Below are 26,786 nucleotides of genomic sequence, written 5' to 3'. Positions count from 1 at the left end.
GTGATCCTGAGTAGCTGAGACTTGAGAGTTTTTGTTTTGTTTTGTTTTATTTTTAATAACTTAGAAAATGCTTGGCCATTGGGGCCATAGAAACAACTAATGGGGTTGTTAAGATTATGGACTCTGGTATCCAGCTGCTGGGATTTGAATCCCAGCTCTACCCCTTGCTAGCTTTGTCTTTGGTCAAGCTGTGGAACTTCTCAGTGTCTGTTTCCTCCCTGGTAAAATGGAAATGACATTAACAGTACTTCCCTCTTAGAAATCTCTCAGGGGGCTGGGGATGTGGCTCAAGCGGTAGCGCGCTTGCCTGGCATGCATGCGGCCCGGGGTTTGATCCTCAGCACCACATACAAAGATGTTGTGTCTGCCGAAAACTAGAAATAAATATTAAAAATTCTCTCTCTTAAAAAAAAAAAAAAAGCCTATGGCTTAAGACTTAAAAAAAAAAAAAAAGAAAAAAAAAAAAGAAATCTCTCAGGTTATCCTCCCAGCACCTCCATGGCATGGTCATTCCCACTTTTCAGAGAGAGGCTAGGTCTCTGGCCCACAGGCTCAGCTATTGAGCAGTAAAGCTTGCAGGCAAACTGGAGGGTAGGGTAAAAAGGGGGCTGCAGAGCAGGATGTCAGCCTCCATCCAGCAGTCAGAGCTGTTGGGCCCCAGCTGTTTTTTGTTGGCAGGCAGAAATGCAGGCCCAGTGGTTTTATTTTGATTGCATGTGATTGAGCATTTTCTGCTTCATTTCAATAGGGAGTGGCTGTCTCAGCTTTTCTGAGTATTACACATGCAGAGCTCCCTGCCTTCATATCCTGTGGAATCAGGCTCATGGTAAACAAGGTAATTCTGTAGTTAAAGAGACCGCTAGGGTCTGGAGTGCTGAGGAAGCCAGGAAGTAGTATTTCCTTCTTTCCTGGGTCTGCTCTCTTCCTTGGCAGTTGCCCCTGCCCTACCTCTTTTCAGAAACCACCCTGGACACCCTTGTTTCCCAGTCTGCTGTCCCAGAGCAAAGCCCCCAAGTAAAGCTGGATAAATAGGGGTTCCTCCCAGTTCAGGGAGATACTGCATCAAATTACCTTTGTGTGTTTGTGTATGTCTGTGTGTGTGTGTGTGTGTGCGCGCGCGTATTACTGGGGATTGAAGCCCAGGGGCATTTTATCACTGAGCTCTTTTTAATTTTGAGATAGGGTCTCCCTAAGTTTTCCAGACTGGCCTGGAATTTGCAATCATCCTGCCCCAGACTCCTGAGTTGCTGAGATTACAGGCATGTGCCACCATGCCCAGGTGGTCAAATTACCTTTATGACCATGAGGGGCCCTGTCACTACCAGGTCTTCCCTTCTCTTGAAGGAAAGATGAAATTAATCAAATGTGCCTTCTGACTATTGTTCTGAAGTAAATCACAAGGCACACTGCACTTACTCTTGCTGAAGATATATTTTATGTATTTCAACAAGGGAAAAGAACATATTTTGTTTGGAAAATTTCCAAGAGAACATTCTCTCTGTGTCCAAAAAGTATGCATACATATTGATTAATGACTGTCCAATAAACAAACTGCAGCAGAGTTTTAAAAAATGTATCTTTCTTTCCTTCCTTCCTTTCTTTCTCTTTCTCTCTCTTTCTTATATGTTGGGGATCAAACTTGGGGCCTCGCACAGGCCAGGCCAGTGTTTTACCCTTAGCTATATTCCCAGTCCTAGAATTGTGATTGAATGTCACCAGCTCCCATCATTTCTACCCTAGGGTGAAATCATGGGAGAGGTCAGAACTTCTTCCTATAAAGCAGTTGTCCCATTATATCCATAAATTTTCACAGTAGGGTTGTGGGCCTTTCACATTCTGCCCTAAAGTGCAGGTGAGCTACACAGTTCCAGTGTTTTCAAAAAAGGAGCTAAAAAATTCATGTTTTTTTTTAAATTTTTTTAGTTGTAGATGGACACAATATCTTTATTTGTTTGTTTTTATGTGGTGCTGGGGATCAAACCCATTGCCTCACACTTGCTAGGCAAGTGCTCTACCACTGTAAGCCACAATCCCAGCCCCCCAAAATCCATGTGATATTTTTATGTGATAGTTTGAAGTTTTTAGTTTGTCTTGTTTTGTTTTCAGGACTTGGGATTAAACCCAGGGGTGCTTAACTATTGCACCAAAGCCCAAGTCCTTTTTATTTTTTATTTTGAGACAAGGTCTTGTGAAATTGCTTAGGGCCTCCCTAAATTGCTGAGGCTGGCCTTAAACTTGTGCCCCTCCTATCATGCACCCCTGTGTCTGGCTTTATTTTAATATTCAAGACAGGCTCTTGTTAAATTGTCCAGGCTGGCTTTCAACTTGCAATTCTCTTATCTTAGCTTCCTGAGCCTAGGATTATAGGATTGCATCACTGTGCCCAGTTTAACCACTAAATTTTAAAGTGTTTTGTTACCCAATAATAGATAAAGGAAACAGCTTACATTCAAAAACCTGAAACTAACAGGGTCAGAAGCACACACCTATAATTCCAGAGACTGAGGAGGCAGAGGCACAAGGATCAAAGTTTAAGGCCAGGCTTGTCAACTTCATGTGTGGGAGACCAACCTTGCATGTGACTTGAGTCACACTCCCCAGCTGGGTGCTGAGGTGCTCAGTCACAGAAATGTAGTAGAGCTTTCTCCATCCTTCTTGGGTTCGAGGATCTGTGTCTTATGCATGGGTGTGTCTTGCTACAACCCCATGCGTGAAGCTACGCTCACCTGTTCCTTTGTAATATAACCCCTTGCCCTGTTTAGGATAGAATCTTCCATGGAAGTGCCTTGCGTGTGTCCCCTTCTCTTACTGTGCCCTTGGGTGTGGCCTACCCAGGTGTCAGTCAACCTGCTGACAGTGGACATCATGAAGATAGACTCAGCCCCCTGAAACCTGACCCCTTGCCTCATTTGAATAGCTTCTCCTCAATAAAAGGGGTCAGCGTGGGCTCTCGCTCTCTCCTCTCTTCTGGAGGACCCTTAAGGTCAGAGGAGCCGACACAGCGACCCCAAAGAAAAAGGTGTCTCTTGTGTGGTTATTTTGCGCAGACCAATTAGCCCAGTTTACCTGGAGTAACCTCTGAGCTTTTTAGTTGTGAGAACAGAAACCCGGCATTCATGAGACCCTGCCTCAAAATAAAAAAAATAAAGAATTAGAGATGTAGCTCAGTGGTAGAGTGCCCCTGAGTTTGATCCCCAATATTGAAAAATAATAAATAACATTTAGCGGCTAAAAATAACAATGATTGCGCTGAGGTGTTGCTCAGTGGTGGAGCATGTACTTAGCATACAAGAGGCCTTGGGTTCAATTCTGAGCACCAAAGGAAAAAAAAAGGAAAAGGAAAAATACCAATGATTTATTAATTCTAATGATTGTGATTTGCTGCAATTCTGCTCCACCAAGTGTTGGCTTCATTCAGCTGGGGGCTTGCCTGGGACTGGAGCATTCAAGGTGGCTTCCGTCCTGCATTTAGGGGTGGGGCCTCAGCCTGGAATGCCTGGGGGTGCTAGCTCAGCCTCTTTCTGTATGGTCTTTAGCGCAAACTTCTTTCTTGAGTGGCTTGATCCCAAAAGGCTGCAGTTCCTCATAAGACCTAGACCTAGAAGTCACATATTTTCACTTCCTCTGCATTCTTTTGGGCAAAGATGCACAGATTCAAGGTACAGGGAAATGAACTCCATCTCTTGGTGGAAGGCCTGAGGTACATGTACAAGAATGAGAGGAATTACCAGCAGCTGTCTCTGTAGACAATCTACCATATCAACTAAGTCTGTCTTTATTTTTATTTATTTATTTATTTGTTTGTTTATTTATTTATTTATCTTTTGCAGTACATGGGACTGAACTCAGTTTTGCACATACTATGTAGCATTTGAGCTATATCCCCAACCCCTAATTCTTTTTTTTTTTTTTTTTTTTTTTTTGATAATGGGGCTTGAACCCAAGGATGCTTTATCTCTAGCCTTTTTAAACTTATTTTTAAAATTTTGAGACAGGGGGCTGGGGATGTGGCTCAAGCGGTAGCCCGCTTGCCTGGCATGCGTGCGGGCCCCGGTTCGATCCTCAGCACCACATACAAACAAAGATGTTGTGTCTGCCGATAACTAAAAAATAAATATTAAAAAATTCTCTCTCTCTCTCTCTCTCCTCTCTCACTCTCTCTTTAAAAAAAATTTTTTTTTGAGACAGGGTCTCACTAAGTTGCTTAGGGCCTTGTTAAGTTGCTAAGGCTGGCCTTGAAATTGGATTCCTCCTTTCTCAGCCACCTGGGAATCTATGTATCAAATGCCTGGTTCCCCAGCCCTTTTTATTTTTTATTTTTATTTGTCAGTTATTTATTTATTTATTTATTTATTGGTACCAGGAATTGACCTCAGGGGTGCTTAACCACTGAGCCACATCCCCAGCCCATTTTAGTTTTTTATTTTAAGATGGGATCCCACTAAATTGCTGAGGCTGTCCTCAAAACTTTTTTAAAGATTTTTCTTCTTCTTTTTTTAATATTTATTTTTTATTTATAGGTGGATACAAGATCTTTATTTTATTTTTATGTGGTGCTGAGGATCAAACCCAGTGCCTCACGCATGGTAGGTGAGCGTTCTACCACTGAGCCACAACCCCAGCCCTGCCACAACCCCAGCCCCTTCTTCTTTTTTTAATTTTTATTTTTGATTTTTTTTAGTTGTTGATGGACCTTTATTTTATTTGTTTATTTATTTATTTGGTGCCAGGAATTGAACCCAGGGCCTTGTGCATGAGAGGCAAGTACTCTACCAACTGAGCTACATCCCCAGTCCCTGAACCTTTATTTTATTCATTTATTTATATGCAGTGCTGAGACTTGAACCCAGTGACTCACACATGCAAGGCAAGTGCTCTACCACTGAACCACAACCACAACCCCTAGCCTCAAATTTGTAATCCTCAGCCAGGCGCAATGGCACAACTTGTAATCCCAGTGGCTCAGGAGGCTGAGGTAAGAGGATCATGAGTTCAAAGCCAGCCTTAGCAATTTAGAGAAGCCCTAAGCAACTCAGTGAGACCCTGTCTCTAAATCAAATATAAAAAAGAGATGGGGGTCTGGGGATGTGGCTCAAGTGGTAGCGCGCTCACCTGGTAAGCGAGCAGCCCAGGTTCAATCCTCAGCACCACATACAAACAAAGATGTTGTGTCCATCGAAAACTAAAAAATAAATATTAAAATTTATCTCTCTCTCTCTTTAAAAAAAAAAAAGATGGGGATGTGTCTCAGTTGTTAAGCACTCTGGGTTTAATTCCTGGTACAAAAGAATCTTGCAATCCTCCTGTCTCAGCCTCCCAAGTAGCTGGGAGGTACCACTATAAGTGTGTGCCACCTTGCCTTGCCCAGAAAATGTAAACTATTTTAAAATTTAAAGTTAACATGTGTTGTTATTTTAAATCAATGAATACATAGTTTTAAAAAATTTTGTTTTCATTTATAATAGAGAAAATATGGGTTGATATAACAAATATTTGAAAAGTTTTGTGGGGTTATCATTAATTTTTAAGAATGCAAAGTGAGTAATCCCAGTGACTCAGGACGCTGAGGCAGGAGGATTGCATGTTCAAACCCAGCCTCAGCAATTTAGCAAGGCCCTAAGCAACTCAAAGACCCTGTCTATAAATAGAATGCAAAAAAAGGGCTAGGGATGTGGCTTGGTAGTTAAGCACCCCTGGGTTCAATCCCTGGTGTTAGGTGCAGCACAGGCTGAACTAAGTTGTCTGCAGGGCAGGCTGAACAAATGTTAGCTGCAGGATAACCCATGCACTCAAACCCCCCTCTGTCTGTTTTTTTTTTTTTTTTTTTTTTTTTAAGAGAGAGTGAGAGAGAAGGGAGAGAGAGAGAGGGAGAATTTTTAATATTTATTTTTTAGTTCTCGGCGGACACAACATCTTTGTTGGTATGTGGTGCCGAGGATCGAACCCAGGCCGCACGCATGCCAGGTGAGCGCGCTACCGCTTGAGCCACATCCCCAGCCCCTCCCCAGCCCTTTTTATTTTTTATTTGGAGACAGGATCTTGCTAAGTTGCTGAGGCTGGTTTTTAAATTTTTTATACTCTAATTTGTCATATATGACAGCAGAATGTATCACAATTCTTATTACAAATATAGATCACAATTTTTCATACCTCTGGTTGTACATAAAGTATATTCACACCATTCATGTCTTTGTACATGTACTTAGGGTAATGATATCCATCTCATTCCACCATCTTTGTTACCCCCATACTTCCCTTCCCTTCCCACCCCTTTGTCCTATCTAGAGTTTGTCTAATCCTCCCATGGTCCCCCTCAAAACACCACTATGAATCACCTCCTTATATCAGAGAAAACATTCCGCATTTGGTTTTTCACTTAGCATTATATTCTCCAACTCCCTCCATTCACTTGCAAATGCCATGATTTTATTCTTTTTTATTGCTGAGTAATATTCCATTGTGTATATATACCACATTTTCTTTATCCATTCATCTACTGAAGGTTTCACAGTTTAGCTATTGTGAATTGTGCTGCTATAAACATTGATGTGGCTGTGTCCCTGTGGTATGCTGTGTTTAAGTTCTTTGGGTATAGACCCAGGAGTGGGATAGCTGGGTCAAATAGTGGTTCCAGGCTGGTTTTAAACTTGTAATACTCCTGCCTCAGCCTCTGAGTTGCTGGGATTACTGATGTGTACCAGTTCTCCTGGCTTCTTTTTATTGTTTTAATTGGTCTAAAAAGATTTAATTGCTGGGTATGGCTGTAATCCCAGCAGCTCAGGAGGCTGAAGCAGAAGGATTGAAAGTTCAAAGCCAGGGACTGGGGATGTGGCTCAAGCGGTAATGCGCTCGCCTGGCATGCGTGCGGCCCCAGGTTCGATCCTCAGCACCACATACAAACAAAGATTTTGTCCGCCGAAAAGTTAAAAAAAAAAAAAAATTAAAAAATTCCCTCTCTCTCTCTCTCTCTCTCTCTCTCAAAAAAAAAAAAAAAAAAAAAAAGTTCAAAGCCAGCCTCAGCAATTTAGCGAGGCCCTAAGCAATTTTGCAAGACCCTGTGTCAAAATCAAAAATAAATAAATAAAAGGGCAGGGATGTGGCTCATTGGTTAAGCAACCCTGGACTCAATCCCAGGTACTTAAATGCTGGCTCGGATTCCCCCTGGCCCCCGGGGCTTGGTGCCGGCCCTGGTTTCTTGTGTGCACGCCAAAGAGGCCAGCTCCCAAGGCCTTGAAAGATTTGTGGTTTCTGTTTTCATATTCAGCCTATAACAGTCATGTGGGAACGTCCTGACCTGCTTGGGTCTGATAAGGTTCCTGGTTGAAGGCTTAGTATGAGTCGACAAGAACCACTTGTCCCCCTCCGTCCTTGCTCTCGCCTACCAGTAACTTTCCATTCTGTCTGCAAGAAATATATAAGGATGAGCTGAGGTAATAAAGTCAGTCTCCCCCTGGATGAAGAACCTTGGTGTCCTGTGAATTCTTTTAACCCCGACGTCTCCCGCCGGACTCGGTCCATTTCTGCCGGACGCGGCACTTAAAAAAAGATTTAATTTATTTGGAGGAATATGTATAACAATGTTTTTTGGGAGGTGGGGTGGGGGAGGGAAACCAGGGATTGAACCCAGGGTACTTAACCAATGAGCAACATCCCCATCCCTTTTTATATTTTATTTGGAGTCTTGCTAAATTACTTAGGGTCTCACTAAACTGCTGAGGCTGGCTTTGAACTCGTGATCCTCCTTCCTCAGCCTCCAGAGTCGCTCGGATTACAGGTAGTATGTGCCATCATTCCTGACTCAGTGTTTTCATAGTAAGTTGCATAAAATAGCAAAATAATATAGCAACTTGGGCGCAGTGCTGTGGTGCAAATCTGTAATCCCAGCGGCTTGGGAGGCTGAGACAGGAGGATCATGTGTTCAAAGCCAGCTTCAGCAAAAAGCAAGATGCTGAGCAACTCAATGAGACCCTGTCTCTAAATAACATACAAAATAGGTCCGGGGATGTGGCTAAGTGATCTAGTGCCTCTGAGTTCAATCCCTGGTACCATTCCCCCCCCCCCAACAAAAACAAAAAGAAAAACAATAATCTAGCAATTTGGTCTGGGGTTGTGGTTTAGTGGTAGAGCATTTGCCTAGCATGTGTGAGGCACTAGGTTCAGTTCTTAGCACCACATATAAATAGATAAAATAAATAAAATAAAGATATTGTGTCCGCTAAAACTAAAAACATTTTTAAAAAAGAATTTAGCATCAGATCCTTAATATTGAAAGTGAAGAACTTGTAAATTAGCTTCAGGGTCCAAAACTGAAAGTCTACCAGGGAATGTAGTGTATTTAGAAAATGAGATAATGAGGGGCTGGGGATGTGGCTCAAGAGGTAGCACGCTCGCCTGGCATGTGTTCGGCCTGGGTTGGATCCTCAGCACCACATACAAATAAAGATGTTGTGTCTGCCGAAAACTAAAAAAAAAAAAGAAAGAAAATGAGATAATGAATGGTCACAAAATTCCTAATGCATTAAAGGGGTACTGAATTATAGCAAACCAGTTCACAAGAGACTGATGGATAAACCAGTTAAAAACTGTCAAAGGGCCTGGCAGTCACATCTTCTGAGTAGCCACATACCTAGGAAGAGTCCAGAGGAGCCCAGGTAATGACCAGAACTGGGATTGATGGGTCTTGAGTCATAGTGAGCAAATTGTTTTCATGAGGTTACTTGCTGTGAGTGAATGGAATATGTAATACTGGGGAGGAATTATCCCAATTGTTATACACAGAGAAGAGCGCAATGCTATCATTATTATTTATTCAAAATATTTATTGAGTATCTATTTTGCGACAGATTCTTTTGTAGGTGCTGGGGATGTGGCCACAAATGCAAAAACAATTCCTGCTCAGTGGAGCTGATATTCTACCTAATGGAATGAAAATAACCCAGTTCCTGTTATTCGCGATCTTCACTACACACTGCATCATTTGGTGAATTCAAGTCCCCATTGCTCCTGCAGACCACACACAAAAGGAAGCCCAAGGCACCTCCAATATGCTCATTTGGCAGCAGGCCACTCTCTAGTGTGTTTGTGCTCACCAGGTGTGGCAGATATTGCTGGTACCCTCCTCAGGATCCATTCTTCCTTTCTTTCTTACTAATACTATCCTGATTTTATTGGCAGAGGCAATCCACTCAGTTAAAAGGCATTTTCTAGCTTTTTTTCCCCCCCAAATTGATGACAGTTCAGGCTGATGAGAGATAAATGGAAATTTCTGTGTAGAGCTGGAAAGCTGATTAAGTGGGGTGTAGACTTAGCCTGCACACCTATTCCCCTATGCCCTTCCTTTTTCCAGCTGCCCACAAAGCAACTATGAAGTCTGAAGTGGAGACATCATCTCAAAATGCCCAGGGAAATATCAAGAGAATTGCAGAGACCTCTGTCTTGCAGGATAAAGTCACTGAGCCAACTCACTTTTTCCTAGATTTCATATTATGTGAGGAAAAAAAGACCCATATTGTTCAAACCATTATTATTTGCATTTTCTACTCTATGTAACCAAGCTAAATCTATTCTTGATACAGTAAGGATCAGCTGTCCTTGCTGCCAGTGGTAACCATGAAAATGGCTTCTCAAATCTGACTGCAGGGAGTGTAATTAACCAAGGCTGATTCTAAAATCCATCACTGCATTTGTGCTAAGGCCACATTTCCCATGGACTGTTCCCACTAATGATGGAGTGCCATTGGAGTACTAAGGCAGAGTGGGAGATAGATGGAAAATGTCTGACTGTGGCTAGAGGATACCCTAATGGCCTTGCTGAACTTTCCTTAGAACTGCACTGCTTTCTAAGATGCTCCTATACAGCTCCCTTCCTTTTCTCCCTCCTTCAGGTGATGTCAGATCTATATTGATCTCTAATATCTTTCCCAGCAACTTCCTATTTCTTCTAAGAGATGGTTCCCTAATGTCTTGCATATTTATTCCCATTTGGGGATTCCATCTCTGAGGACCCAACTAACACCTTCCCAAATCTGTTTCACTTATTTGTGTGTGTGTGTGTGTGTGTGTGTGTGTGTGTGTTTGTGTTTATTTTTCTTTTGTGGTACTAGGGATTGAACCCAGGAGCACTCTATCACCTAGCTACATCCCCAGCCCTTTTTGTTTTTATTTTGAGATAGGATCTCACTTAGTTGCCGAGACCAGCCTTGAACTTGTGATCCTCAGCCTCCTGGGAAGCCTGAATTGCAAACATGTGCCACTGTGCCTGGCTGGCTTGTTTTACTCATAATTATAATTATATAATGTAATTAAGCCATAACTAAACCACAGGAATGACTGCAAAAGGAGATCGGATTTTTTTCTGTGACAACTAAGTTGACTGCTTTAGAAAATTCTGAGAAAGATAGTTACTAAAAAAACAAACAAACAAACAATCAAAAAAACCCCCGAAGGGCTGGGGCTTTGGCTGAGTGGTAGAGCACATGCCTGCATGCGTGAGATCCCCAGCACCACATAAAAATAAATAAATAAAGATACTGTGTCCATCTACAAAAAAAAAAAAAAACAAAACCTGAAAACAAAAACAAACAAATAAACAATAACCACCGGTTCACAAAAAGATAAATATTGATTCTTCTTTCTTATATAAGGTACCTAAAAGAGTCAAATTCACAGACACAGAAAGTACAATGGTGGTCACTAGTGTCTGGGGGAGAAGTGGAAGTTGTTAATTGGTACAGAGTTTCAGGGGCTTTTGTTTGTTTTGTTTTTTATTTGTTTGTTTTGCAGGGCTTGGGATCAAATCCAGGGCCTTATGCATGCTAGGCAAGTGCTTTATTACAGAGCCAAATCCCCAGTCCCCAGAGTTTCAGCTTTGCAGAATGAAAAAGTTCTGTACAACAATGTGAATATACGTTAATACTGAACTGTGCACTTAGAAATGGTTTTAAGATGGTAAATTTTGTTATTTTTTTTTTTACCACATTAAAAATAAAACTAAATGAAAAAAGAAGTTGTTGAGTTTGGCCTGGGGAGATGTAAAGGATTGGGAAAACCCTTTAGAAACCCAAAGTCTGCTCTCAGATTACTTTGCAAGTGTCTCAAAGATGTTATCCACTTTATGGAGCATAGAAGTCTAAGCAATTTTTTTTAAGTCTTCCTGTGTAGTACTGAGGATTAAATCCAGGCATGCTTTATCATTGAGCTACATCCTCAGCCTTTTTTATCTGTTATTTTGAGACAGGGTCTTGCTAATTTTTTTTTTTTTTTTTTTTAGAGAGAGAGAGAGAGAGAGAGAGAGAGAGAGAATTTTTAATATTTATTTTTTAGTTCTCGGCGGACACAACATTTTTGTTGGTATGTGGTGCTGAGGATCGAACCTGGGCCGCACGCATGCCAGGCGAGCGCGCTACCGCTTGAGCCACATCCCCAGCCCAAGGGGTCTTGCTAATTTGCTTAGGGACTCACTAAGTTGCTGAGACTGGCCTTGAATTTGCAATCCTCCTGTCTCAGCCTCCCAAGCTGCTGGGATTACAGGTGTGTGCCACTGCACCTAGTAATTATAGGTCTTCTTATACAAGAAAAGAAATATGGAACTCCAATCAACAGACCCATATTCAAAGAAAAATCCTTGGTATTACATCAGAATGTCAATGCATGCCTGAGTGCTATGGCATGCACCTGTTATCCTATTTACTTGGGAGACTGAGGTAGGAGGATCATTTGGGCCCAAGAGTTCAAGTCCAGCCTGGGTATCATAGTGAGACCCTGTCTTAAAAAAAAAATTAGCAAATAGTACACATTTATATATTTTTGCTGAGAGCCATTGCCAAGTAGGAATGACACATTGAAATTTTCTTGTCAGCCTACCCCATGTTGCTTAGTGTAAGGACTCTCCATTGTGGAAATGGGCTTGCCTTTGGACCCAGGTCATTTGCAGTGACATTGCATGTATGCTTGAGTAAGGTGACCTTGCTCAAGGACCAGGGCGGATCCAGGTTTAGGGCGGATCAGGTTTTAGGGAGTATCCTGCACCTTGGGTTTAGGGCGGTTCCAGGTTTAAGGTGTACCCTGCTGGGAATAGGGTGTATCCTGCTGCCTCAGGCGCCTTGAGTTCCCTTGAGTTCTCGTGGGATTCAGAGAGTATTTGGGATTCAGAGCCTGGTGGAGAGTGTGGATTTTGCCGAGAACGTGGATTTCCCCAGAACCTGTGTGTAGAGTGCCGGTGAGAGTTCAAGAATAAAGAGTTGCTGTTTGAATCTACAAGGTGTGTGGTGGCTCGTGATTTTGTGCCCAGCCAGACTGCGGCATATTTTAAGTTTTGAAACATTGTAAAAATACAGGTAATCCTTATTTTTGTTTTATTTTATATTTTGGTGCTGGGGACCAAATCCAGGACAGAGCTCTACCACTAGATATTTCCCCAACCCAAACACACACACACACACATACACACACATTTTTGTACTGGGGATTAAATTTACAGATGCTTTACTACTGTACCACTGAGCTACAAACCAAATCCTTTTTATTTTTTACTTTGAGACAAGATCTCACTAAGTTGCTGAGGCCAGCCTTAAACTTGGTATACTTCTGTTTCAGCCTCCTGAGTAGATGGGATTACAGGTGTGTACCACCATGCCCGGCCCAAATACATATTTTTTAAAAATATTTTGAGCTCTACAGAAGTAGGCAGCAGTATAACAATACCAGAAAACAACAACAGGAACGTAGTTGTTACTTTTCTAACTAACAAATCAACTTTAAAATACATATAACTTAGGACTGGGGTTGTGGCTCAGTGATCTTCTAGCATGAATGAGGCACTAGGTTTGATCCTCAGCACCACATTGTAAGGGTCCGGCGAAGCGTCGGAGAAAGAGACCACACGAGACTAGCTCCATGCAATGGCAAGGGGGATTTATTAGGGATCCGTTCTAGCGCGCTAGGGCCCCGTGCTCACTCAGGAAGGGAGAGCAGCCCAGAGCCCAGAGCAGAGGTCAAGCAGAGCTTAAGTACACTTTTTGGAGAGGGCGGTGGGCTTTGCATACATCAGAACAAATCATCATGAGGCGCGGGGACATTGAACAACAATTCTGATACATGATTAGTCCATTCATTGGCGGGAACAGTTTGGGCAGGGGTGATTGGTCACTTCCAAGTGGGGCACACATTCAAACTGATTGGTCCTGGGGCCTATATGCGTACGTGCCATGTTACCTGGAGCCCTTAGCTATTAAACAACCAGGGAATCAATGGAGATATTTACTGAGCAGCTCTCGCATTGTCCTAACAACTTTACAGACATTACAGGTTCCAGGGATGGCAGGGGAATTGTTTACTTTTTAGCCCAGGCCTTGCAATCTAGAAGCTTTACAATGCCCTAGTCTTTTACACTTTAACTCAGACTTTTGCAGCTTAGAATCAGCTTAGAAATTTTACCCTTACAACATAAAAATAAAATAAACATATTGTGTCCACCTAAAACTAAACAATAAATGTTTTTAAAAAATACATATAAATTTTAAATGTCTTTTTTCCCCCTGTAGTATTGGGGATTGAACCCAGAGGTGCTTTACCATTGAGATACATCCCTAGCCTCTTTTTTATTTTATTATTTGAGATAGGGTCTTTCTAGGTTTTAAAGGCTGGCCTCCATTTTTCGATCCTACTGCTAAAGCCTCCTGAGTCCCTGGGATTATGGGCATGAGCCATAGTTCACTGATTCTTTATTTGGGGAGAGTACCAGGGATTGAACTCAGGGGCACTCAACCATTGAGCCACATCCCCAGCCCTATTTTGTATTTTATTTAGAGTTAGGGTCTCACTGAGTTGCTTAGTGCCTTGTTATTGCTGAAGCTGGCTTTGAATTTGAGATCCTCCTGTCTCAACCTCCTGAGCCGGTGAGATTACAGGAATGTGCTACTGTACCCAGCCACGGATTCTTTTTTTTTTCCCCCCTTGGCCACCGATTCTTATACTTACATTTTTGTTTAATTGACCAACTTCTTGTCTCAACTTCATCAGATAAGAAGGATTCTACTGAAATTATAAAGTAAATATAAATTGCTTTATTGTGAAGTTACTACTATACATCCAGGGTGAAAAGCTGAAGTGTTGATATAGCAGTTTTTTCCAAGGATCAGGAGGAGGCTGATAAACAAGGACAAGCAAGGGCTCAGGAAATGTTCTTCAAGGTCGACCGCCATACTTGGAGATATTGAGAGGACTGGAAGAAGAAGGAGGCTGTAGTTCAGAATGAGGGTGGAAGATGTAATTCTGGGGTGAAACTGTAAAGGTAAAATTTCTAAACTGATTCTAAGCCGCAAAGCCTGAGTTAAAGTGTAAGAGACCGGGCATTGTGAAGTTTCCAAGCTGTAGGGCCTAGGTTAAAAAGTAAAAGACTAGGTATTGTTAAAATTCCTCTGCTACCCCCAAAACCTGTAATCCCTGTAGCTGTTAGGACAATACCCGAACTGCCCAGTAAATATTTCCACTGTTTCCACTGGTTGTCTAATAACCTGGGATTCTGTGTAGTATGTCACATAGTCCTTTAGGCCCTAAAACCAATCAGTTTGAATGTGTACCCCACTTAGAAGTGACCAATCACCCCTGCCCAGCCTGTTCCCGTCAATGAATGTACTAATCATGTCTCAGAGTTGTTGTTCAATGTCCCCGCGCCTCATGATGATTTGTTCTGATGTATGCAAAGCCCACCGCCCTCTCCAAAAAGTGTACTTAAGCTCTGCTTGACCTCTGCTCTGGGCTCTGGACTGCTCTCCCTTCCTGAGTGAGCCTTGAGCCCCAGCATGCTGGTTCAATAAATCCCCTCCTGCCTATTGCATGAAGTCAGTCTCTTGTGTGGTCTCTCCCTCCGACGCTTCGCTGGACCCTTACAAAACAGTATCTGGAAATGACAAGACCTATGATGAGACCAGGGAAGCAGATGATGGCTGATGGAGAGACAAAGGTCTATTGGAGTTGAAGTGGAATCATACACCCAAGGTTGGGTTATCCAGAGAACTCAGAATCTATCTCTTAGATGGGCAGCAAGACTTGCTCTGGAGAGCAAACTTTGGGCCAGGGGCCAAAGCTTGGTTTGCTAACAGTAGCACATGCTGGCTCTTGGGAATCAATTGTTAAATGTTCAATTTTATGAGCTGATTATTCAACATAGCTATTATTAAAAATTTAATTATATCAACTTACAATTAAACAAACTATATTAAAACAAATATTCAAAGTCTATGAAAACAAAGGGATATTGAAAACTTATCACTTTCTAATAACTTTCCTCATTTTAATTCTTTTTTCTGTGTATATTGTACTGGAGATTGAACCCAGGGCTTTACACACGCTAGGCAAACACTCAACAACTGAGCTCTGCTCCCAGCTCTACATTTTACCATTATTCATGCTCTTGAAGTTATTCATATTTCTTGCATCTGGATGGGGAGATACTATACAATGATGTATAGCACATCTCTGCCAAACTCTGCATTCAGTGACATCATGCTGTTAGCTAAAATCAGCTATGGTGGAAGTTCCTTCCTTCCTCCTGCCCACTCTCTTTCGGATGAGGTCTTTGACACCTGTAATCCCAGCATCTCGGGAGACTGAGGCAGGAGGATCACAAGTTTAAAGACAGCCTCAGCAATTTAGCAAGGTCCTAAGCAACTCAATGAGACCCTATCTCTAAATAAAAAGCAAAAAAAGGGCTGGGGGTGTGGCTCAGTGGTTGAGTGCCCCTGGGTTCAACCCCTGGTAAAAAAGAAAAGATGGGGGCCTTGATAAATTGTCTAAGCTGGCTCAAATTCATAATACTTCTGTCTCAATCTGCTGAGAAGCTGGGATTACAGACACATACAAATGCATCTAGCTTTATAGGGGAAGTATTTCTACTTGGGAAATTAGCAGAAACTACAAATTACAAGCTTGATTTATTGTTTTGTGAACTCATCACATGCAAATGTAAGTTGGCTATGGATCAAAGAATTCAGCAAAAAAATAATGAAAGCATTCTGTGAGAATCAATTGACTATGTGGAATTTACAATAAAGATGAATATGCATTATGTGTAAATTGTGTGTTTAAAATCCTTTACATCAGCAGAATTTATTTTTATTTTTTGGTACAGGGAATGGAATTCAGGGGTGATCATCACTGTAGTAAATCCCCAGACCTTTTTATTTTGTATTTTGAGACATGGTCTCACTAAGTTGCTTAGGGTCTCCCTAAGTTGCCCAAGCTGGCCTTGAACTCGTCATTCTTCTGCCTCAGCTTCCTGAGTTGCTGAAATTATAGGCATGTGCCATTGAGCCTGGCTATTTCACAAAATTTATAATAAACATGCACACATATATTAATGATACAGTATACATTTTTTCTTGAAGAACTGGTTGTTAAATAAATATTTGTCAACACACCATTCTGTCACAATCTCCTTTGTCTGAGATTGGCATTGGTGTGATGGTGAATGATACCAGTGTGAGCTCTCCTTCCTGCCCCTGAACTCAGTCTTGTGGGGAGTCCTAAGTAACAACACAGCACTGGGTGGCAGGGAGGGAAGGAGCTGAGATAGAGCAGAGGCCTCCAGGTAGGCCAGGGAGGAATCCAGAAGTGAGGCTTCTGTGGACCCTCACAGGACAAGTAAGAATCAGTCATCCAGGGAAAAACTGTCTTCAGAAACAATGAATGACAGAGAGTGGGAAATCAAGAAACACAGGACATGGTATGCCTGAGGGTGGTGGCCATGGAACGTTCCTTTTGACCTCATGGTACCAGGGTAGTAGAGAGAGTGCAGCCTCTACCTGAGAGGGTCTTCTGGACCCTACTCCTAAGAAAATTAAGAATTTCTGGGCAGGGGATGGGGTTGGGAGTCAAGTGAGGGGAACAGAGGGTGTTCTTGGTATGGGTGAAAGCAAGGATGTGAATTCTATAGTGCCTGAGTCGGGGGCAATGTATGCAAAAGGTGAGGCTGGAGAAGTGGCCAGGACCAGGCTGAAGAAGTGATCAGGAAGGCCAACAGCCAGATCAAGGAGAGTGTGTATATCTGCATGAGCAGTGAGGAGTCTCAGGATGGCCCTAAATAGGGTGAGGGGTGACATGTTTAGGGTCTCTATGGCTTCTTGGAGAACAGGTTGGATGAGTGTCAGGTGGGGAAAGACCTTTGAGAAGAGCTTTGCACTAAAAAAAGGTGAGAATGATCCAATCTGTTAATTAATATGGGAATGTAAAGAGAAGGATTTTTTTTAATTAATTAATTAATTAATTTATTTATTTATTTTTTTGTACTGGGGATTGAACCCAGGAGCATTTTGCCACTGAGCCACATCCTCAGCTCTTTTTATTTATTTATTTATTTTATTTTGAGACAGGGTCTTGTAATATTGCTGTGGCTGGCCTTGAACTTGCAATCTTTCTGCCTCAGCCCTCCTAGTCACTGGGGAATAAGGATTGATTCCAAAGATATGGGGAACAGAATTGACAGGACTTGACTTCTCAGAATCTGGTTTGGGTGGTTGAGGGTTGAGATAGTCTTTTTGAAGAGTACTTGTCAGCTATTTTGTATAATGTCCCTCAATTGGGGCTTGTCCGATTTTTTAAAATCATGATTAGATTGCGCTTTTGCAATTTCTGGCGAGGATATCATAGAAGTAAGTGTACATCAGGAGGTACATGATGTAAATGTCTTATTATCAATGATAGATAATACCCGCCCCTACCCCTGGGTACTGAGGATGGAACCCAGTGCCATTGTGCATGCTAGGCAAGTACTCTACCACTGAGCTACATCCCCAGTCCTTTTTATTATATTTTGAGGCAGGGTCTCCCTAAATTGTGTCCTCCTTCCTCAGCCTCCAAGTAGTTGATATTACAGGTGTCTGCCACTATGCTAGGTGACAGGGCCATTTTTGATGGCAGGATCACAGAAGAGGTATGGATATAGGGAAAAAACCTGGGTTCCAGGTTGGGATAGGGCTGGAGTACAGGAGAGAATTCAGACTAGAGACAGAGCTTTGGCACCTCAGAGGTAGCTGCAGATTTGGCAGGGTGGAGATGGCAAGGTTGCAAGGGCAGAAGGTGTCAGGATAAGAAGGAGGGACACAGTGGAGGCAAAAGCAAGATTAGCTCTCTTTTTTTTTTTTTTTTTGGTACTGGGAATTGAACCCAGGGCTGTTTAACCATGGACCCACTTCCCCAGCCCTATTTTGTATTTTATTTAGAGACAGGGTCTTGCTGAGTTGCTTATGGCCTCGATTTTGGCTGAGGCTGGCTTTGAACTCACAATCCCCCTGACTCAGATTCTGGAGCCACTGGGATTACAGACATGCACCACCACATACGATTGAAAAGCCAATCTTAGAGCTGGGTGTAGTGGCACACAAAAGGGAGGCCCTAAGCAATTCAGTGAGATCCTGTCTCTAAGTAAAATACAAAATAGGGCTGAGGATGTGGGTCGGTGGTTGAGTGCCCCTGAGTTAAAAAAAAAAAAAAAAAGACTGGCTTTTCAATGCAACCAAGCAGTCAGGCAAGTGAAAACTGGAACAGTGTCCTGTGAATTTGGCATCTAGGGGCTTGGCTGATGCTCAAGGTTAGTGCTCACTAGGGCAGGCCCAGGCCCAGGTCCAGGTTGGGACTTGTGGGGGACATTTTTCTTTCTCTGCAGTTTGTGGGAGTAGGTTTGAATGGGTACTACTGGCTGTATGATTCCTGTTCTAAGTGAACGAGTGAACAGTAGGCAATGTTCTGGATTCCATGTTCGCAGCTGCTGGCTAGACAGCAAGAAATGTGATGAAGCCGGGTTTTATGTAGACCAGAGGGCTGCCCTGCACCCAGCACTTCTAGCTAGGCAGAGCAGCCCAGCTGGTGGAGAATCAGCGCTGCAATTGTTGGACACTTCAGACATGGGTGCCCCCAAGTGGTCCGCTGGAGGCACTGCTAGTAAAAAAGAAATAGGAGCCACCAATGGATGGCAAGATAAAGAAGGTGGGAATGGTACTTGTTCTCTAGACTGGAGCTGCTCCAGAGAGCACCTCACCTCCTTTTATGATAACAGAACTCTATTGAGTTATAATTTACATACAATAAAATGCACATATCTTAAGTTTTCAGTTTTATGAGCTTTGATAATTTTTATATACCTTGTAACTACCACCTACAACAAGATCTAGAATATTTGTATGACCCTGGAATTTTTTTTCTGTACCTTTCCAGTCAATCTATCTCCCTTCTCAAAGAGCAACTACTATTCTAACTTCTATCATATTAGATTTCCTGTTCCCAAACTTCATATAAGAGGTGTAAAACAGTAATTTTTTTGTTGTTGTTTTGAGACGGGTGTTGCTATGTTGCTCAGGCTGTCCTGGAACTCCTGGGCTCAAACAATTCTTCTGCCTCAGCTTCCTGAGTAGCTAGGATGACAAATATGTAACACAGCTTCAGTTTTATTTATTTATTTTTGGTCTGGCTTATTTTGCTCAACATGTTTTTGTAATTCATCCATGTTGTTGTATATATCAGTTGTTTTAACTGTTGAGTCATATTCCATTGTATGAATATATGAAAACTTGTAAATTCATTCTCTTATTGATCATCTTTCCCAGTTTTCAGCTACTATTTGTAAGGTTGCAGGCCAGGGCTGTAGCTCAGTGGTAAAGCACTAGCCTGACAGGTAGGAAGCCTAAGTTTGATCCCTGAACTAGAAAAAAAATATTAATAAAGTTGCAATAAATATTATTGGTATTTTTATGACTATGTTTTCATTTCTCTTGAGTATATCTATAGCAGAATTGCTGGGTTAAATGGTAACTTACGGGGCTGGGGTGGTGGCTCAACGGTAGAGCACTCGCCTAGCACATGCAAGGCCCCAGATTCGATCCTCAGCACCACATAAAAATAAATAAAATAAAGGTATTGTGTCCAACCAACTAACTAAAAACTAAACATTAAAAAAAGCAACTTATGTTTACATTATTGAGAGAGCCAGGAGTTTAACAGTGGTAAAGCATGTGCTTAGTATGCACCAGGCCCTGGGTTTAATCCCCAGCACAGCATACAGAATATACATATATACATATAGTGCATACATACTATACATTCAATCTTAATACAATTTGGGGTGGGCCACAGAGATGTATGCCTATAATCCCAGCACCTTGGGATGCTGAGGCTAAGAATTGCAAGTTCAAGGACAGCCTGGGAAATTTAGTGAGATCCTGTTTCAAAATAAAAACAAAGTGAGGCATGGTGGTGCATGCCTGTGATCCCAGCAGTCTGGGAGGCTGAGGCAGGAAGATTAGGAGTTCAAAGCCAGCCTTAGCAACTTAGCAAGGTGCTAATCAACTCAGCGAGACCCTGTCTTTAAATAAAATACTTAAAAGGCCCAGTGGCTCAGGAGGCTGAGGCAGGAGGATCGCAGGTTTGAAGCCAGCCTCAGCAATTTTTTGAGGTTGTAAGCAACCTAGTGATACCCTGTCTCAAAATGAAAAATAAAAAGGGCTAGGGATGTGGCTCAGTGGCTAAGTGCTCCTGGGTTCATTCTCCAGTACAAAATAAATAAATAATAAAAATAAAATGGCTGGGAGTGTAGCTCAGTGGCAGAGTGTCCCTGGGTTCAGTACAGGGAAGAGGGGGAAAAAAAAAGCTGAGGAACTGCCAAACTGTTTTCCAAAGTGGCTGCACCATTTTACATTCCCACCAGCAGTGTATGAATTCTGATTGCCCCATTTCCTCACCAGTAGTTATCTGTCTTTTTGATTATAGTCATTCTAGTGAATGTGAAGTTGAATCTCACTGTGGCTTTGTTTTGCATTTCCCAGACGACTAATTGTGTATTCATGTGCTTCTTCACCATTTGTATATTTTTTTGGAGACATTTCTATTCAGATTATTTGCCCATTTTAAAGTGGATTTTTGCCAGGTGGGTGTGGTGGCATTTTCCTTTAATCCCTGGTGATTTGTGAGGCTGAGACAGGAGTGTCAGAAGTTCAAAGCCAGCCTCAGCAATTTAGTGAGACACTATCTCAAAATCAAAAGGGCTGGGAATGTAGTTTAGTGGTAGTAGTAGTGGTTCAATTGTCAGTACCAAAAAATAAACACAAAATAAATAAATAAAGTGGATAGTTTACCTTTTATAATTGAGTTGTAAAAATGACTCATGTCTTCCAGATTCAAATCTGTTATTAGATATGATTTGCAAATACTTTCTTGAATTCTGTGAGTTGCCTTGGGGAGCTTCAGTCTGGTTGAGGAGAGAGGACAAATACAGGGAGTAAGCAGTGGGGAGCAGTGTGGAAAGGACATGTATGTTCAGGGAGATCTAGGGTGGGTCTCTAAGAGTCAGGGTTGCCCACCTGAGTAGTGAAGGAGCTGGATGAAATAATCTGACATTGCCATGGTTCTGCAGCTGAAATATTTGCCACCGTATGCTGGGTTCTATGCAATCAGGCATGCATATTAAGCATCAGGAAATTAGCATTTCACAAGACTGTGTCACAGAGGGGCTTGGGGAGAGCAGGCGGCTCTCTGTTAAGAAAAGAAATTCCATAATGTAAAATTCCACAGGACTAACAGCATGCTGGAAGCAGCATGATGTGACTCAGGAGCCGGACAGACTTGCATTTAGATCTTGGCTGTAGTAGATACTACCATATACTGCCTTACCCAAACTCTAAGCCATTCCTGACGGTTTTACTGCAAGCCTCTGGAATTTGCTGATTGAGAGCATTCTTTGCTCAGAAGTGCTAGGAGCAGCCATCAATTAATAATGAAACCTTAGATGGGCATGGTGGCATACGCCGGTAATCCCAGCGACTCAGGAGTCTGAATCAGGAAGATAACAAGTTCAAGGCCAGCTTCAGCAACTTAGTGAGACCCTGTCTCAAATTTTAAAGAATACAATAAAATAAAAAAAGATTGGGAAAGTAGCTTAGTGGCGAAGTGCCCCTATATTCAATCCTCAGTACCAAAAAACAAAAACAAAAACAAAACAAACAAAAGCCCATCAGTCTCCTTGCTCCTTCAGCGGGATGCCTGCACTGTTTTCTGCATTGTCCCAAAGTTTCTCTGAAAGACCAGGCCACAGTTTCTTCCTTTCTTTGTTTCACTCTTCCTATTCCCCTACTAGTGCTTCCTGGGAGCATCTCTCAAATAGGAGGATCGAAGGTTTGAAGCCAGCTTCAGCAATTTTTTGAGGTTGTAAGCAACCTAGTGATACCCTGTCTCAAAATGAGAAATAAAAAGGGATAGGGATGTGGCTCAGTGGCTAAGTGCCCTGGGTTCAATCTGCAGTACAAAATAAATAAATAAAAAAAATAAAATGGCTGGGGGTGTAGCTATTTGTACTTACATCCTTATCACAGTGTTTGCCTTGGGGAAATCCAGCCTAAAGGTACCAGATCTTCCAATCTTAGATACATCCACTTTATTTCCCTGGAAAGATCATTGTACCTATCTGATCACTTGTCTCATCTACAAATGGAGATAATAGCAGTTACTTCATACAAAAGTCATGAGGTTAAACTTCTCACTCCAATGTAGCAAAGGTTCAGTAAAAGCTGGTCTTCTCCCAGAAACCCTTGGATGGACATGCCTCATTTAGCCATGGTTGGGCAGGAAAAGACAAACAGGCTAGAATTACTACTGTGGATGATTGATTATTTTTCCCAGTTACTTGCCCCTCCTTGCAATGGGATTAAACATTGCCACCATTTGTATTATGACTTTCCTTGACAACCCATGGCAGGAGGAGGGGAACTTTTCTCCCTGTCTCCAAGCGCTAATCTTAGACTTAACCCTTTTTTTTTCTTCTATTTTTGGTGGAACTGGAGATTGAACAGAGGGTCTTGCACATGGTAGGCACATGCTCTACCATTTTACTTTGAGACAGGGTTTTGCTAAATTGCCAAGGCAGGACTTGAACTTGTAATTCTTCTCCTTCAGCTCCCTGAGTAGCTGGAACTATAAGCATGCATCACTATGCCTGGCTTAATTTGGGCTTTAATCTTTTGACATGCTTTGACTAACAGATGTGATAGTCTCTATATCTGAGCCAATTTGAGTTCAGGCTCTCTCACTCCTGCCTTCTACCATGAGAAAGACATGTATCCAGTGCCTGGCATCCATTAAACATCTATTATGTCCCAGGCACCATTCCATGTGTTACACACATCTAGTGCCTTTATTCATTTTCTTCTCATAGGAATCCTAAAGACAAAAAGGGCTCCTTAGTTTTCATATGTGGAAAGCTAAGGTTCAGTGAGAATGAGCACCTGGCTCCAATTTATGCTGCAGGCAGTCTGCCTTCTTGCCCCATGTTCATAACCACTGCACTGTACTGCTTCTCATAGTAGATGTTCAGCAAATGCCTGTTGAATAAAAGCTTGTTTAAATAACTGTCACTACTAACAGCATTGTTCCCTTCCGTTAACATAAATATAGAGGGTACAATCCCTTGGGACAAAGACATGCTTCTGACTTCAGACCTGGCTATTCTTCCTATCTCATCATTGTTAGTTTTATGGCCAAATAGGAGCCCTTCCAATTCTTCCAGTTGTGAAAAGCTGTATGTGGTCATCAGATGAAAACTTCAACATTTTCCCTATAGGATCCACATTAGCCATCAGTTATCTCTTATAATTCCATGTGGATTCTGGAGTGGAATATGGTGGAATATGGGCCTCAAAGCCTTCTCATGAAGGCTTATATCCTTATATCTTTCTTGAGGCCCAGACGGACTCTCCATATCTTTCCTGTAGGAGCCATGTGTTATCATCTCTGCAGGTTCCCATTTGTCATCTCATTGGCTCCTTCCCACAGCTCTGTAAATCATCCCAAAATTGCATTATTTCAGGGATAAAGGGCAGTGACCATGTATGTGGGTGCCTCCAGGGACAGGACCAACAGAGTACTCAGTTGTCCTGCTTATAAACCTGAACTCTTCCTTTATGGTTGGACTAGTGGTGGATATTGCTTCCTGTTTAGCCCCTCCCATCCCTGAACCTCCCTCCCTTCTTCCCTCTCTGGCTCTAGTTCTTGGCTGCCTTTCTTCACTCCCTCTCCTTGTCATCCCAGCTGTGGGAGTGAGGCCCCATTCCTGGCAGGCTGGAGCCAGACAATGGACTCTTATTCTGGGCAAAGAATCCCTGCAGTGTCTCCCACCCTCTAAGTCCTCCTTCCAGGCCCAGGATGGTGTGGGTGAGGGGTGGGAGGTGGCGGGTACTGTGTGGGGGAGAGCAATTGGCTGGCAGGACAGAGAATGGCCCTGGCTGTGGAGATCCCACAGTAGATTTACTATGTAAACATCACTCACAATAAAAGCCTGTCTTCCATTCCCAGCCCCATTTCGCCAAATGGACTCTCTCAACTCTCCAAATTTAGAATTTTAAAGCATTTATCCTGGTCTCTATTCTCTTTTGGTGTTCATTTCTGCATATTTCTGTGTGCCCCTCCACCTGGCCACTGGGGACTTAACCCAGGTGTGCTTTAGCACAGAGCTACACCCATAGCCCTGTTTATTTATTTAGGTACTAGGGAGTGAACCCCAGGGCACTTAACCACTGAGCCTCATCCCTAGTCCTTTTTATATATTATTTAGAGACAGGGTCTCGCTGAGTTGCTCAGGGCCTTGAAAAGTTGCTGAAGCTGGCTTTGAACTCACCATCCTCCTCACCTAGCCCTCACTTACCTGCCTCAGCCTCCTGAGCTGCTGGGATTACAGGCTTGCCCAACTGAGCCCAGTGATTCTATTTTATATTTTTGAGATGGAGTCTTGCTAAATTGCAGAGGCTGGCCTTGAATTTGCAGTCCTCCTGCGTCAGTCTCCCAAGTCCCTGGGATTACAGGTCTGTGCTACCATGTCAGGCTTCTGTTTCTTTTTCTAAGCCTCTCCCTTTTTTCCTATTCCTTTGTGTAGGTTATCTGTTTTTATTTCTGGTTTCTTTCTCATTTCATCATACCTCCTGTCTTATTTTTTCATGTCTCTTTTCTCTCATGTCTTGTCTCCCTATGTTTCTTTTCCTATATTCATGGCTTGTCTCTCATCTGTCTTTCCGTGGTCCATATATCCATATCTATGTCTCATCTCTGTCTCTTATGTCACTCTGAGCCTTTGGCTCTGAGGAACTTCATCAGTCACCATACTCTCTTGTTCTCAAAGTTTTTTTTTTTTTTAATCCTCCTTCCTGGCATGTCTTCGAGGCCTTTGGGATCAGCATGGGAGGTTATTCTTCCCAGTTTACAGATTTGAAAGCTGAGGCACTGGCTGCTGATGCCAGGCTCCCATCTCAAGGTCATTTTCTTGCGCGTACTCGCCTTGCTCTTGTCCCTTAGGTGCCTGCAGACCACCTGACCCGGCCAGGGCCCGGAAACTAGCACCTCGGACAGCTCTTGGAAGGTGCGGAGGTGACCGCGCCTTCCTTCTCGCGAGCGCAGGAGAAGCCTTAAATGTGGATCGGAAGTCTCGCGAGAGCGGCTGCAGCAGGCTGTCCGTGCGGGCGCGCGAGGAACCAGCCCCTGGCGCGCGCGCGCGCTCCCGCCCCCAGCCTCCGCGCCGCTTGCGGCCGGCTCCGCGCCGCATCCCTCGGGTGCTTCGCAGCTTAGGGCAGCGGCCTTTCTGCAGCTGAGCGGCTGCAGCGGGTGAGTTCTGGGCCTGAAGGCTGGGAGGAGGGCTTTGCGGGGAAACTGGGAGCCGAATGGAAGGAGGGTCACCGACTCCAGCTTTATACCCCCCACACCTCACCTTTGGATACGGGGGGCAGGCCGAGCTTCTGCAGAGGTGGAAAGTCGAGGTGACCTTCTTGTTTGGAGCTAGGGAAGAGTGCTTTAGGCGACCCCAGGTTCCTCCAGCTCCTACCAGCCCCATCTTCTGTTCCCGCAGAGGGAACCAGAGATTTGGGTGACGTCAGACCCTTGGATTCTGGAGCCTGAGCCTTGGGCCCTCCATCCCCCTCAACCCCACCTGGCGTTCCCTGGAAACCGGCCTCCTCCTCCTGGGGATGGCGCATGCAGCTGGGGATTGGGGCGACTAGAAGCTGGTGCCTGTGGCCTTCCTTGAGCCCTTCGTCACAACAGGCACCTGCAGGTGATCTAAGTTGTATCCACCCTTGTCGACCTTTGAACAGCGAATGTGAGCTACCTTAGGGTTGGGAGGAGGGGGATGGGAGCATTGGCTCGGGCCTGGACTCCACAATAGATTTGGGTAATGAGTTGGGGCCATGGAGGTAGCTCTTTCCAATGCTGTCAGGAGTTGATATGAGGAAGGAGGAGAGGTGTTTGTGAACCAACCATTGACCCTCCCTGGGGGAGCTACTGATTTGGGATGGTGGGAACCAAATTCTAGAGGTTGGGTCTGAAAATTGGCCATCACAGATTTAAACGGGTTATGTCCCGGCTTTCTCATGGGGAGATCAAGGAGGGCCTGGCAGACTTTCCCATGGACACAGGGAGAGGGGGGTGGGGAGGGAGGCAAGAGCCAGTGAATAGGAGACTTTCTGGAGGAGGTGAGATTTAAACGGAGAGAGCATCCTAGGGGAGATGGTATGGGCAAAGCATAGAGGTGGGAGTGAAGTCTGGCCCTCCTCCCTATCCATTATCCCAGCCATGTGACAGCCCATGGGGTGAGGAAGTCTGGAGAATTTTGCAACCTGTGCTCAACTCATTCTGCCTCCATAGGTTAGGACTGTGAAAGAGGGAGATGATTCCAGTAGGTACATGATTGGCAGAGAGCTTTTGTTTGGGGTTACACACAGGGTTGCTAGTTTAGGTTCCCTGTGAGATTGATGAGCCTGAGGGCA

General features: G+C 43.3%; 1 protein-coding gene across 3 annotated transcripts in view; it reads left to right on the top strand.

Annotated features, from left to right (window-relative positions):
• SCAMP5 (secretory carrier membrane protein 5) overlaps positions 1-26,786 on the top strand; it is a 73,352-nt gene that overhangs the window by 25,591 nt on the left and 20,975 nt on the right. The window contains exons 2-3 of one of the 3 annotated variants that reach the window (XM_081291566.1): positions 25,324-25,629; positions 25,871-26,074. The exons of 1 other annotated variant lie outside the window; for it this stretch is intronic. The gene's annotated coding sequence lies outside the window, so the exon portion shown is untranslated. The remainder of the gene's footprint in view (positions 1-25,323; positions 25,630-25,870; positions 26,075-26,786) is intronic. One more of the 3 variants, XM_081291565.1, reaches the window with a different exon arrangement.

This window comes from Spermophilus citellus (genome assembly GCF_964194105.1).
Source record: "Spermophilus citellus genome assembly, chromosome: 4".
Taxonomy (NCBI): Eukaryota; Metazoa; Chordata; class Mammalia; order Rodentia; family Sciuridae; genus Spermophilus; species Spermophilus citellus.
Note: the sequence above shows the minus strand (reverse complement) of the source record. Positions and strands in the feature narration are given on the sequence as shown.